The 14,429-nt window shown below is 42.4% G+C and overlaps 1 long non-coding RNA gene across 2 annotated transcripts in view; it reads right to left on the reverse strand.

The window, feature by feature from the left end:
• LOC135098412 (uncharacterized) overlaps nucleotides 1-4,423 on the reverse strand; it is a 47,330-nt gene extending 42,907 nt beyond the window's left edge. For both annotated transcript variants that reach the window (XR_010266959.1, XR_010266958.1), the window contains exons 1-2: nucleotides 3,952-4,423; nucleotides 2,784-2,910 (exon numbers count right to left, since the gene is read on the reverse strand). This is a non-coding gene — a long non-coding RNA (uncharacterized LOC135098412). The remainder of the gene's footprint in view (nucleotides 1-2,783; nucleotides 2,911-3,951) is intronic.
• Nucleotides 4,424-14,429: the final 10,006 nt, after the last annotated feature.

Genomic DNA, 14,429 nt, shown 5'->3' on the forward strand with positions numbered 1-14,429 from the left:
CTAAAGAGTTATACAAAGTGAGGACTGTATCCTTAGATTCAAATTTGAATTTATATTCAAAAGATCTGCCGATTAAGCCAATTACTTTATTCACTTTCTTTACGACTTGTGAACATTGTTGGCTAAGTTTTAAGCTACTCGATATTGTCACTCCTAAATCAATTTCGTTGTCAACGCTTTTAAGTTGGGTTACCATTTAAAATATACTTTGCTTTCTCGTTTCTATACCCTACGTGAAGCCCTTTGCACTCATCTGCCAGGTTTGCCCCCAGTCTGTTAATTTATCTAGATTTTTCTGCATTTCTATTACTTGTTCGTTAGAGTCTACGGAATTTGCAATTTCGGTGTCATCAGCAAACTTCGATATTATGCTAGTAACACCCTCATCTATGTCGTTGATATAAACAAGAAAGAGAACAGGTACGTAAGACTGATCCCTGTGGCATCCCGCCACTTGGATGCTTTTCCATTTATTACTACTCTTTGTTTACTGTTGTTTAATCATTTTGAACCCATCGCAACACGTCGCCTTGGATACCCTGTGATTTTAGTTTAATCAATAAACGTTTGGGGGGGACTTTGTCGAAGGCCTTTTCAAAAATCAAGATATATTATATCTACCGTTTTATTCTCGTCATACTGCTTCAGAATATTATACAAGAAGTGTGAGAGGTTCGTCAAACAAGAGCGTTTGTTGCGGAAGCCGTGTTGAGTATTTTTAAGGAAGTTGTTTTATTCTTGGTGATTAACGAGTTTATCTCTTATTAATTTTTCAAACATTTTCAATACAACTGAGGTAGTTTTTTTTTTTTTTATGTTGAATTGACACTGGCCAAGGGCAACAAAAATCCAATAAAAAAAAGCTCACTGAGATGCCAGTCCCAGAAAAGGGTCAAAGCGATAGCCAAAAATTGAAGGAAAAGTGTCTTTAAACCTGCCTCTTGAAGGAATTCAAGTCATACGAAGGTGGAAATACAGAAGCAGGCAGGGAGTTCCAGAGTTTACCAGAGAAAGGGATGGATGATTGAGAATACTGGTTAACTCTTGCATTAGAGAGGTTAGCGAGCTTCCACTCATCAGGCACTATACCTTGTGTCAGGCCCGGGTGACTTGCTAACTTTAAGTTTATCGATGCATTTTGACGCGTCACTTCGTGTCATACTGTTGCTGCATAACTGATAAACAATGTGGTGTAGTCGTGAGTCAAGTCACTGGTATATTTAAATGAGAGATCAGACCAGACCAGTATTCAAAAACGCTTTGCTCTCTCACCACGACTGTTTGCCAAAGCCACAGAGATGACCACCAGGATTCTTGACAGTGTTTTTCCTCGTAACAATGTACAAACCCAGTTCATCTGTCACTACAACTGTGAAAACACTTTCAAAAAGCCGCTTGTAACTTCAAGTAAAGCCTTTGAAAAGTAGTGGAGGTGTTGTGCAGCCCCCCTCTCCTTATCTCCCTCCTTCTCCTCCTCCTTTTCTTCCTCCTCCTACTCCTGCTACCCCCAATAGCTTCCTAGCCTCCCTCCCCCTCCACTTCCAACACACCCCTCACCAGATCAAAGAGAGAACCAGCACCCACGCCCCTCCCTCCCCCCCCTTCGCCAGATGAGGTACATGGTGTGGGGGCGAGGCGTTGGAGGGGTGGGGGTGCAGGTGAGAGCTCCAGGGTCACGTGATGCTACAAGAGGTTGACGACTTGTTCGACCACGCCAGCCCGAGGATTTTCATTGTGTGTGTGTGTGTGTGGGGACTGACGGGTGAGTTTGCATGTGTCTGTCTGAGTTTACCTGTATATTTATCTCTCTATCTCTCTATCTATCTATCTGTCTGTCTGTCTGTCTGTCTGTCTGTCTGTCTGTCTATTTTTCTATCTATCTGACTGGCAGGTGAGTTTACACGTGTCTGTTGAGTTTACTTGTGTGTCTATTTGTCTATCTATCTATCTATTTATCTATCTATCCATCTCACCTCACTGTACAAGATTTTTTACTTTCTCTCGCCATTATTCTATTCGGTTCACCTCCCTAATGCAAGAGTTTAACCTGTGTGATTATTTGTGTGTGTGTGTGTGTGTGTGTGTGTGTGTATCTATAGTTTTATTTTCCTTGTGTATCTAGGTGTTTATCAGTGTTTGTGTTTGTGTGTCATTATTTGTCTCTCTATCCATCTGATTTATTTGTCGTTTTGTTTGTTTTGCATTTATTTACGTAAGTGTAGTATACGGGGTCGAAACTAATGCTGCTACTACTACTACTACTATTACTACTACTACTACTACTACTACTACTACTACTACTACTACCACTACTACTACTATTACTACTACTACTACTACTACTACTACTACTACTACTACTACTACTACTACTACTACTACTACTACTATTACTACTACTACTACTACTACTACTACTACTACTATTACTACTACTGTGTTATTTGTACATGTTTTTCTCTCCTCCTCCTCCTCCTCCTCCACAACGACATGTTTTCACAAAACGGTTGAAAATTGAGATGGAAGGTAATTTTCAAGGTAGTTTTTCGGTTGTGTTAGTTACTTAAGTGTGGCAAGATCGAAACACACACACACACACACACACACACACACACACACACACACACACACACACACACACACACACACACACTTATACCTTTATATCAGAAGAAGAAGAAGAAGAAGAATAGTAACAACAACAACAACAACAACAACAACAACAACAACAACAACAACAACAACAACAACAACGACAACAACAACAATATAAGGGTACTTACTCTTCACGGCAGTAGTAGTAATAGTAGTAGTAGAAGTAGTAGTAGAACACGCAATACTCTTTCCACACGTAATAACTAACACTTTGCGTGCGTGCGTGCGTGCGTGCGTGCGTGTGTGCATGCGTATCTGAAAGGAGAAAGAGAGAGAGAACAATTATTATTTTGCTGTGAAATATTACGACACAACACTACAACATAACAACACGTGAATATTGAATGATGTATCCACCTACCCATCTGTCCCTATCCTACCTTAACTTAACCTAACCTAACCTATTTATCTACCCATCTATCTCTAACCAAACCTTACCAAACGTCCCTATCTACTCTTCTAATCTCTTTACCCATCCCAAGGCGCCCACAAAACTCAGCCTAACTACACATAACCTTACTTAACCTACCGTAACTAAACCCAACGTAACAATACTTACAATCTACTCACCCACACACCAACCACCCACCTAATCTACCTCTCTCCCCCACAGGCGCCCACACAGCTGCTGGTGGAGGTGCAGGAGGGGGCTGTACGTAGATGCAATACACCACATGACTTACTACACCTGGTCTGCACCTGGCAAACACTTCAGCTGGCAGTACCAGTTGGTGCCCGCTAGTGTGTGGACCTGCCGACAGAACGGAGCCTGCAGGTGTGTGTGTGGCAGGTGTGGGGGGCGTTGTGGAGGTTGGGAAGGGTCGTTGGGATGTAGGAGGATGTTGATTGGGCTAGGGGTTAGATAGATTGATAAATAGATAGATAGGTAGAAGGCAATTAACTAGACAGACAGACAAATAAGTAGATAGAGAGATAAACTGATTGATAGACTGATTGATAGACTGGTGTGTGTGTGTGTGTGTGTGTGTGTGTGTGTTAACACTACTACTATTACACTTACCACTACTACCAATTAAAACTACTATTTCTACATACGAATAACAAGGATAAATATATCAATAGTAGTAGTAGTAGTAGTAGTAGTGGGCGGATGGGAGGGTGAGTAGCTGACTGACTGACTGACTGACTGACTGGATATTTGACTGGCTGACTGAGCAACTAACTGTCTTACCGGCTTACTGACTGACTGACTGACTGTTTGACTTGGTATCTGATTGGCTGACTGGGCAATTGACTGACTCACCGGCTTATTGACTGGATGACTGGTTGACTTACCGGATTACTGATTGACTGGCTAACTGGTTTACTGGCTGGTTGACTGGCTAACTGACTGACTGACTGACTGGTGGAGATGCGACACGAGTAAAGTTTAAGACGGGACTGAGAGAGAGTGAGAAAGTGAGAGTGAGAGAGGGCACTGGGGTAAGAAGCGCAGGATGTGAGCTATGATGGCCAGTGTGGTTAGGTAGTTAAGGAATGGGAGAGAGGGAGAGGGAGAGGGAGGGGATGGGAGGGAGAGGGAGAGTGAAAGTGAGAGATGGTTGAGTTAGGTTGTTTGTTATTTCTTGTTATCTTTTATGTTGTTGTTGTTCGTTCTCTCTCTCTCTCTCTCTCTCTCTCTCTCTCTCTCTCTCTCTCTCTCTCCGTGGCTTGAGGTGCCATTATATACGAAGTGTATGAGAGCAGAAATGGCTCACCAGAATATTATTTTTGTCCTTGATCTTCTCTTCAAGTGAGTCTTCCTTGTGGTGTGTTTAGGTTTTTTGTTGTTTTGTCGAAGCAGTAGTAGTAGTAGTAGTAGTAGTAGTAGTAGCAGTAGCAGTATCACTTGTAGTAGTAGTAGTAGTAGTAGTTGTTGTATTATTATTAGTAGTAGTAGTAGTAGTAGTAGTAGTAGTAGTAGTAGCAGTAGTAGTAGTAGTAGTAGTAGCAGTTGTTGTTGTTGTAGCACTAGTAGTAGTAGTAGTAGTTGTAGTAGTAATAGTAGTAGTAGTTGTAGTAGTTGTTGTTGTAGTAGTAATAGTAGTAACAGTACTGTTGTCGTTACTAAAGCTACTCTGGAAAAACAGTACACACTAGCTTGAGTACATAAACACATACATACATACATACATACATACATACATGTACACTGTACCTGTCTATACATACAACTAGTGTGAGGAGCTGCAGCACAACGGATAAAAACTCACCACTTTCAAAGCAAATAAGTAAATATAAATAAATAGTCATAATACTACAAAATGCAAGACATGCTCATGTGAAGAAAAATACCAACTTTTGCCTCAATATATATATATATATATATATATATATATATATATATATATATATATATATATATATATATATATATATATATATATATATATATATATATATATATATATATATATATATATATATATATATATATATATATATATATATATATATATATATATATATATATATATATATATATATTAACTCAGATTGATTGATTGATACATTTATTGTTGCATTAATAATGAAATACAACAAAGGAGGAGGACAGACCTTGCCACCCACCCCCTGGGCAAAGAGTTAAGGGTAGAGTATCAAAAATATAAAAATATAGTATACATTACAAGAATATAAGTAAATAAATCAATACAGATATTGCACTCCTTATTGTATAAATATCCTACAGTCTGGGAGCAACGTGGGATAGGGTTGGAGCGGTGACATAACAACGTTAATACAGGCCTCGGCTATACCTACACTTGTAAGAACTCCCAAGATCTTCCTGAGGTATGGAGTTGTAGGAGTCCGAGGATCACGATACAGGGGGTCAGTGATCCCTTCAGAGAGTCGGAGCCCGTGCATAGCATCCGACCAACAGTATGACAAGTAATTTCCTGTATCCTACACATAATACTCGGCAGGTGCAGTTCAGCTTTGAGGACCGTAATCCAAGCAGTGCTTGGGCATCCCAAAATTATTCTCATGGTTTCATGGGTGGCACTAAACTGTATTAAAATAGGGGCTACGTAGTCAATGAGGGACCGTACGATAGATATATGGAACATCCTTAGGACTGGAATGCGAGCCCCCAGGCCCCTGTTTGCTAGCAGCCGAAGTGGCGCTAGCCGTGGCAGACATTGGTCTCGAACATAGTGCACAGCGTGGAGTGCCTTCTTGAAATATCAATCAATCAGTGGAAGGCGACCTCATTGGGCAGTGTGCTACGGGAGGACTGACTGATGGCTGTAGTACCGTCACCGACGTTTCCCTAACTTTGCAGGTTTGCCAGATCAAAACCTTCCGTGAAACACTCTTATGTGGTAACACTGCAATCTAGAGCTTTCAGTTAATGGAATTCGGCGTCCCTAACATTTGTTATATGCAGAAATCTAAGCCTTTCCTTGTTAACATGGACATCATAGTAAATTCTATGTTTTTTTTTTTTTATTATTTGAATGCATAAACACATAAGTAAACACATGATTAGCCGAATCCTTTGTTGAGGTACCGGAGTAGTCGTAAGTGCGCCCCCTGCACACACGCGCGAGTTTTGAAGGGATAGAGGCCTCCACACTCCTTGTGAGACCCTTCAGTGAAAATGAGAGAGTGGCTCTCCTCTCTCTCATTGAAGGGAGGCCTGTCGTTGTGTCCAAACGAAATAAGGACGAGTTGATGAGAGGGTGGACCAGGCATCAGCTGATCAGCTGACGACATTGTTGGAACACGCGGTGGTGCCGCTTCTTCCGTGTGAAGAGCGTATAGCTTGAGGTACCCAATATTTCGCAGTTCTTCTGCTTCCACTTATGAATAAACAAAATGCAATTCTTATTCTGATCACATAATTCTCGCTCATACGTTTTGCTTACCTGAACATGCTTTACGCTGCAAATAAACGTGACACCCTGCAGGAAAACATCACCTTATTAATTTTCTTCACTTCTACACTTAAGTCGTGTTTGTATCTTGAAATATTACCTCATATACGGGTCGAGGGGGACTGAAATTCACGTGTCATATGCCAATGAGAATATACTAGCACTTCATTATGCATAAATTACTATATAATCCCTAATTATGCCCCAAGGGAAAGGTCTAAGGGAGGTCTCGAGGTACCTTGGATCTGCTAAGTTTTACTTGGAGGAAGATGTTGTGAGACGGGAATACCACCGTTAATCCAACGCCACATCGAGATCATATGGCGCCTGATGAGAATGAGATGAGAAGTGACGCCAGATATTGACGGATGGACACAGAAAGAGAGAGAGAGGGAGAGAGGGATTGAAGGAAAGAGAAAGACAGACAGACAGATAGACTGATGGAGGAAGATATGAAATAAAGATGGAGAGAAGAAAGAAAAGAAAGAAAAAGATAAAGGAAAGGGAGAAGGGAAAGGAGATGGGGAAAGAAATGAGAGAGGGAAGAAAACATGAATTGAAATTAAAGGAATGAGAGAGAGAGAGAGAGAGAGAGAGAGAGAGAGAGAGAGAGAGAGAGAGAGAGAGAGAGAGAGAGAGAGAGAGAGAGAGAGAATATACGGACACACACACACACACACACACACACACACACACACAAGATGCACGTGAACTGGAAAGAAGTCACCCTAAATGATCAACCCGATAATTGCACGAATAAATGACTTCTCCGAGAATTGCAAGTAAGGAGTGAGTGGAGCGTCAGGAGAGGTGGCGGGGGACAGCAGGGAGGAAGGAAGGAGTTTGTTGGGGATCATTGTTTGTTGCTGGTTAATGATACTCTTTTACTGCCGCTCATGTATATGTACGGCGGGGACTGGCCAACGCCACCAAGAGAGGAGAGTGTGTGCAAGAACCGGGTTTAGTTGATCCGTTCACTTGTGTGGCTTCTCAGGGTCGTATTGTAATGGTCTTGTGACTTTATTGATGATTTTCAGTGATAACAGTTACAGGAAAATTGTGTGACCCAGTATTCAGTGTGGCTCTTGTAGCGTTTGTGGTGAATATTTGTATCGGTAAAATTCATCTGGGCTACTGAAGAAAAGTAATAAATGTCATGTCAGGTAAAGAGTTAATGTTACCTTTTTACTGATATGTTCATCTTTAGTTCACTTTAAGAACTGTGTAAAAATTAACTGTTTGCACAAAATTACGGAGAAAGAGAGAGAGAGAATACTAGGTTAATTTGGTCTTTTCCAGGATACACAGCTATTTATTAGACTGCGTTTTTATGTAAGAGTCTCACTGGCCAAGGGCGACAAAAATTAAAATAAAAGGGTCAGCTGAGGTGTCTGTCCCTAAAGGAAAGTGGTGACAGGATTATACAAAACTGAAGCAGTGTCTTGAAACTTTCCTCTTTAGACAATTGAAGTCATAGAAAAGGGGCAAATACAGAAGCAGGCAGGGAGTTCCTGAGTTTACCGGAAAAATGGATGAATGATTAAGAATACTCGTTAATTCTTGCATTAGAGAGTTGGGCAGAGTAGGGATTAAAGGAAGAAAAAAGTTTTGTGCAGCGAGGTCGAGGGAGGAGGGGAGACATGCAATTAGCAACATCTGAAGAGCAATTAGGATGAGCAATTAGGATTAGGGTGCCCCACCCACCAACGTCCAATTGGAGAATGCCCCACTCACCAGCGTCCCACTGGAGGAGGGTGCCCCACCCATCAACGTCACATTGGAGCGTGCCCCACCCATCCCCGTACCACTGGACCGGGTAGCCCCATCCATCCCCGTACCACTGGACGGGGGTGCCCCACCCATCCCCGTACCACTGGACGGGGGTGCCCCACCCACCACCACCGTGCCACTGGACGGGGGTGCCCCACCCACCACCACCGTGCCACTGGGCGGTTGTTCCCAACCTTCCACCGTGCCACTTGTCGGGTTAGGTTAGTTTAGTAAAGGTCAGGTTAGTTTAGATTAGGTTAAGTTTGGTTAGTGCGTTAGACTTGTTTAGGTCATGTTAGGTTAGGTCTGGTCAGGTTAGATTAGAGTAGGATAGGTTAGGTCAGGTTAGGTTAGGTTAGGATAGATTATGTGATGTTAGGTTAGGTTGGTTAGGTTAGTGGTTTAAACCAGGTTAAGTCAGGTTAGGTTAGGTTAGGTTAGGTTAGGTTAGGTTAAGTTAGGTTAGGTTAGGTTAGGTTAGGTTAGGTTAGGTTAGGTCTGGTTAGGTTAGATTAGCGTATGATAGGTTAGGTTAGGTTAGGTTATGTTAGGTCTGGTTAGGTTAGGTTAGCGTATGATAGGTTAGGTTAGCTTAGACTTAGACGTTAAGTTAGGTTAGACTAACGCGTTAAACTAGTTTAGGTCAGGTTAGGTTAGGTCTGATGAGGTTAGGTTAGCGTAGGATAGGTTAGGTCAAGTTAGGTTAGGTTAGACTAGTTAGGTTAGGTTAGGTTAGGTTAGGTTAGGTTAGCTTAGACTAGTTAAGTCAGGTTAGGTGACGTCTGGTCAGATGTGATTCGTGTAGGATAGATTAGGTTAGGTTAGGTTAGGTTAGCCGAGCGGTTATGTTAGTTCAGATTAGGCTAGTGCGGCAGGTTAGGTTTGATTAGGCCGGTGAGTTAGGTTAGATTTGATTAGCTTAGCCTTTATGTTAGGTTAGGCGAAAGCGTTAGAGAAGGTTAGGTTACGTCAGCGGTAAAGTCACGTTAGGCTTGATTATGCCAGCACTTTGCGTTAGGCTGGGCTAGCGCGTGACTAGTTTAGGTTTGGTTAGGTTAGGTCAGGTTAGCTTAGGATAAATTAGGTCAAAGGTTACTTTAGAATAGGTTAGGTTAGGTTAGGTTAGCTTTGATAAGTGCGAGACGAAAGAGGAGCAAGGAAAATCGGTGGACAGGGTATGAGGAAGAAAGTGACCAGATGGAGGCCCGGAAGATTTGTTTACTTGTCCTGCTGGATGGCTGTTTCCCACCCCCTTTGTCCTGCTGGACAAGTGTCCGCCATCACCACCTGTCCTGCTGTATGGATCCCCCACCCCACCTCTCCTGCTGGAAGGGTGTCTGCCACCACCAGCTGTCCTGCTCAATGGGTGTCCCTCACCAAACCTGTCCTGCTGGAAGGGTGTCTGCCGCCATCACCACCTGCCCTGCAGGGCAGACATCATGACCTCCACCTGTTCTGCAGGGCAAACGCCCACGACCTCCACCTGTCATGCAAGGCAGACATCCACGACCTCCACCTGTCATGCAAGGCAGACATCCACGACCTCCACCTGTCATGCAAGGCTGACATCCACGACCTCCACCTGTCATGCAAGGCAGACATCCACGACCTCCACCTGTCATGCAAGGCTGACGTCCATGAGCTCCACCTGTTCAGCAGGACAAGCTCCAGCCATCCTGCAGGACGGATGTTTAACACCACTTGTTCTGCACGATGGACGCCTGCCACCTCTACTCCTGCAAGACTGTACATTTCCGGCTGGTGTTTTCAACACTTGGATAGTAACAGAGTTACCTGTATTTTTGCGTGCATCTTGTGACTTGTGTATTTTCTACTAGACATGTCCTGGACCTCAAGGATAAGGTGCTGGTCAGCTACACAGTACTGTGGGAGAAACTGGACGGTTGTCGCCAAGACGAATGCAGCTGGCATTGAGCATGACAGAATTACCCTTGTCACGCTAAGCAATGCCACTGGTTAATCTATTCCTTTAATTTTCTTTAAGTACTTTCAGTGCATCATGTTATTCATTCAGGCTCTCCTGGGGTTTTTGGTATTCATTATTTAAAAAAAAAACTAGTTATTGTTTGCTTCATAATTAAAATAAAAAGGTACAGTTTTCTCTCCTGCGCCATCAGGCGATGCACTCTTCATTTTAGAGGACGGTTGACTCACGCGTCACTCTGGTAAAACCTCAATCCATCACAAAATTGTCAGGTTTCAGAGCGAGCACCCTGACTAATGTTGTGACTCAAGTGGGCCTCTATCAAAGTCAGGGGGTAACCTCGAGGACCTCACTTTCGCGAACACACCCTTGGCTAATGGAATCTTCTTTACGCTCACCGGGCTGGTGGCTAGGGAAAGCACAGCCTAAGTTAGATAAGATCCCTGTGTTACTCGTGAATGTTTGGCTCCTGTGGCTGCGTGAATTTGTACGACTTTTTCGCTGGATTAGGTGCATACTTAAACACACACACACACTCTCTCTCTCTCTCTCTCTCTCTCTCTCTCTCTCTCTCTCTCTCTCTCTCTCTCTCTCTCTCTCTCTCTCTCTCTCTCATTTTTTTGCTTACTATTACTCTCTCACTCTTACTCTGTGTTGTACAATGGTTGCAATATTCATAAAAATGAAACTGGTTTGATATTATTGTAATTATTATTATTACTATTATTATTATTATTATTATTATTATTATTATTATTATTATTATTATTATTGTTATTACTATTATTATCATCATTATTATCATTACTATTATTATTATCATTATTATTATTATCATTATTATTATTGTCATTATCATCACTAGTACTCCTATAAATAACGTCATTATTATTGTCAGCGCTAGTATTGCCAGCACGATATATTCATTATTAGTCTCACACTGTAATACATTACATACACTACACATGACATGTAATCTGTTCAAAGTGAGGCAGAATTTGTCATAACGAACAAAATAATAAAATGAAATCTGTTTCTAATTACGTTATTGTTGTTTGCTGCAATGCTCTCTCTGGCTGCATTTCATGCCGCGTTTTATCATTGATGCCAAAAACGTCACACCTTTGCGCTTCCTTTGTTACCTCAGCGTTGAGAGAGAGAGAGAGAGAGAGAGAGAGAGAGAGAGAGAGAGAGAGAGAGAGAGAGAGAGAGAGAGAGAGAGAGAGAGAGAGAGAGAGAGAGAGAGAGAAATCATTTGGAGTAAAATAATGCTTGATTCTGTTATTGAAAATAATTTATGAATTGAAAACCAACATTTTAAAGCCTGAATTTTTACACAATCTGCAATTGCAATGAGGCCTAAAAACATCACACGACAGAAAAGTTATTTCAATAATTTCACAGGAAAAGTTTTGTATATTGTTCTGTCGCTCACATTCATTCTGTTGCCTCGTTCAGTTATTCTCATTATTTATCATCGTGTGGTTTCCCACACTATGCTATTTTTCTGTAATAAATACACTGGACTATATGTACCATTATACAAGCGCGTATCTATTCTTTACATGATTTTACTAATCAAATATTGAGATTCTTTTCTATTTCACACACACACACACACACACACACACACACACATGATGGCTAGCCAAGACAACGAGTCTACGTGTTTAATTTCTATCACAAGCACTGCCTTACATCACACCCTCAAGACTACTAAGTGACAGCGAATTGATCACTAATGAATACACTTCCCATGGCTAGCTTCGTTGTGTGTGTGTGTGTGTGTGTGTGTGTGTGTGTAAAATAGTAATAATAATATTCGGTAATAATATTCTTGAAGTTTTACAACTGAAAATCCTCATGTTATGTACTTATATTAAATACTAACATACATACAATATTTTAAGTATACATTTAAGCCTAAGGAAGTATCTTATAATTCGATGCAGTGGCTGCCAGATGGCGTCGGTCAACCTACTAGCTAGGCCCTGACCATCCCGTGTGTATTTTTTTCTTTTCCGAGTTTGTTTCTCCTACCTAGCAGCGCGTCAAATCTTCCGACTTACACCAGGTACCTAATCACTGCTAGGTGAACAGGGGCTACACTGTAAACAAGTCCGCCATAAAACTTCTGACCTGACCCGGGATTCGAACCCAGGCCCTCCCGATTGTGAAACAGGCGTGCTAACAACTGCTCTACCAGACCTTCAGTGTGTGTATGTGTGTGTGTGGACCAGGTAAACAGACAGATGGATAGCTCCTGCATTTCTACCTCTGCAAAGCCTGTACTACTGACACCACAACACTGGAAACATCCCAGAAGGTACAAGAGAGGTCATTATATCTATAGAAGAGTGAGGAGTGGAAGCATGTTTTTGGACTTAGCCAGAATGGTTACGTTAAATTGAAGAAGCCCAGCATAAACCCCTCCTGTGCAGCCAGACTCCGGTCTGCGCATGCGCAGTGGTGCCAAGTAGCAGCCGACACCCTCCCTACACGTTCTCTCCTCTGTCAAGCAGGGGTGACTCGCTTATATTGTTAGTGACGGAGCAAGTCTTAAGGGAACATTAAGATGGCAAGACAAATGACAGACATAAGAGGCATGCAGCGAAATCAACTTCAGAGAATAAATAAAGAAGAACTAATTGACATCATATTAGCATCTAATGATGAGAGGGGGAATCTGGAAGACATTACGAAGAAACTGTCAGAGGTGATGAATGAACTCGACACTCTGAAACGTCTGGTAACATCTCCTGATAACGCTACCAATAAAAAGATTTCTGCTTTGGAGGCAAAATTAGAGAAACAAGAGGAAATAATCGCCCAGCATCAAAGGTTTATGGAAAGCCTGGACCGAAAAGAGACAGAAAACAACGTGGTGGTCCTGGGTGTACCCGACGAGAGACAGGCACTGGACGGGGCCACGCAAGATGATGCCAAGCTGACCAAGGTGTGGGACGCAATGGGGGTTGGCGCCGTGGACGGGACGTATAGGAGGCTCGGGAGGGGAGGTGGGGACCGCTGCCGGCCCATCCTTTTCACCCTGCGAGACAAGAACCAGCGACCAACTATTCTCGACCATGCCAAGAACCTGAAAGAACTGGGAGAACCATTCAAGAAAATCTTTGTCAAGAAAGATGTCCACCCATCGGTACGCAAGGAATGGCAACGATTGCGAGACGTGGAAAAAACGGAGAGAGAAAGACCGGAAAATGTGGGCTGTGTCATCCGCCTTGATCCCCTTGAACGGAAGGTATACAAGGACGGGTGTGTAATTGACAGCTGGAAGCCACAAACTTTTTGATGTACCCACAGCGAGTGTCGGAGCTGAAAATTATATCATGGAATGTAAATGGTATATATACGAAATTGGAAAAGCAAAATGTGTTGAATGTATTAACTCAATACGATATAATAAGTCTTCTTGAAGTGAAAACTAGCTTGCCAGTGCAGATACCAGGATATATATGATATCGTGGCGCAGTTGTAGGGTCAGCAGAACGAGGTGGTGTGGTAGTATGTCTCAGAAACTCCCTCTCGCGGTGGGTGCACAGCGTAGATGTGTCAAACGGGGACCAGGTGTGGATGCGACTCAGAAATGTACCGGGCGTTTTGTTGTGTTTTGGTTACATCCCACCTAGTGACTCCCCGTATTTCTCAAGTTTTTCTTTTGCCTCTATACAAGAGAAAATGTATTCATGCCATGCTGAGGTGGGATACCTAATTGTGGGTGATATGAATGCACGTTTCGGGAGTGCCGTAAGAGGTGTACTTACTCATTTGTACCCACCTCACAACGAAACACTCTCGTATCCCATAATAGCGGATGATGTTAATGTGTCTAATGCAAATGCAGAATTGTTGTCTTCTCTCTGTGCTGATAATAACTTAGTAGTTATAAATAACCTTAAAACACCATGTAAACATTTTGTCGGAGAGAAGACGTTTAGGAAAGGACAAGAATGGGTGTCAGAATTAGATACATGTGTTTCATCTTTAGACCTGCTAAACTTTATAGATGATTTTCGTGTATTGCAGCAGAGTGGTTTACCATCAGACCACGCCCCAGTTTCTGTCACTATAACAAGTCCACGTGTAAACCTTGACCAGATATTGGAGGGGGCACTGGCCTTGGGTGACCACTCTGCACTTCACACACAAGTTGCTAAACG

Source organism: Scylla paramamosain, unplaced genomic scaffold (assembly GCF_035594125.1).
Source record: "Scylla paramamosain isolate STU-SP2022 unplaced genomic scaffold, ASM3559412v1 Contig60, whole genome shotgun sequence".
NCBI classification, from domain to species: Eukaryota; Metazoa; Arthropoda; class Malacostraca; order Decapoda; family Portunidae; genus Scylla; species Scylla paramamosain.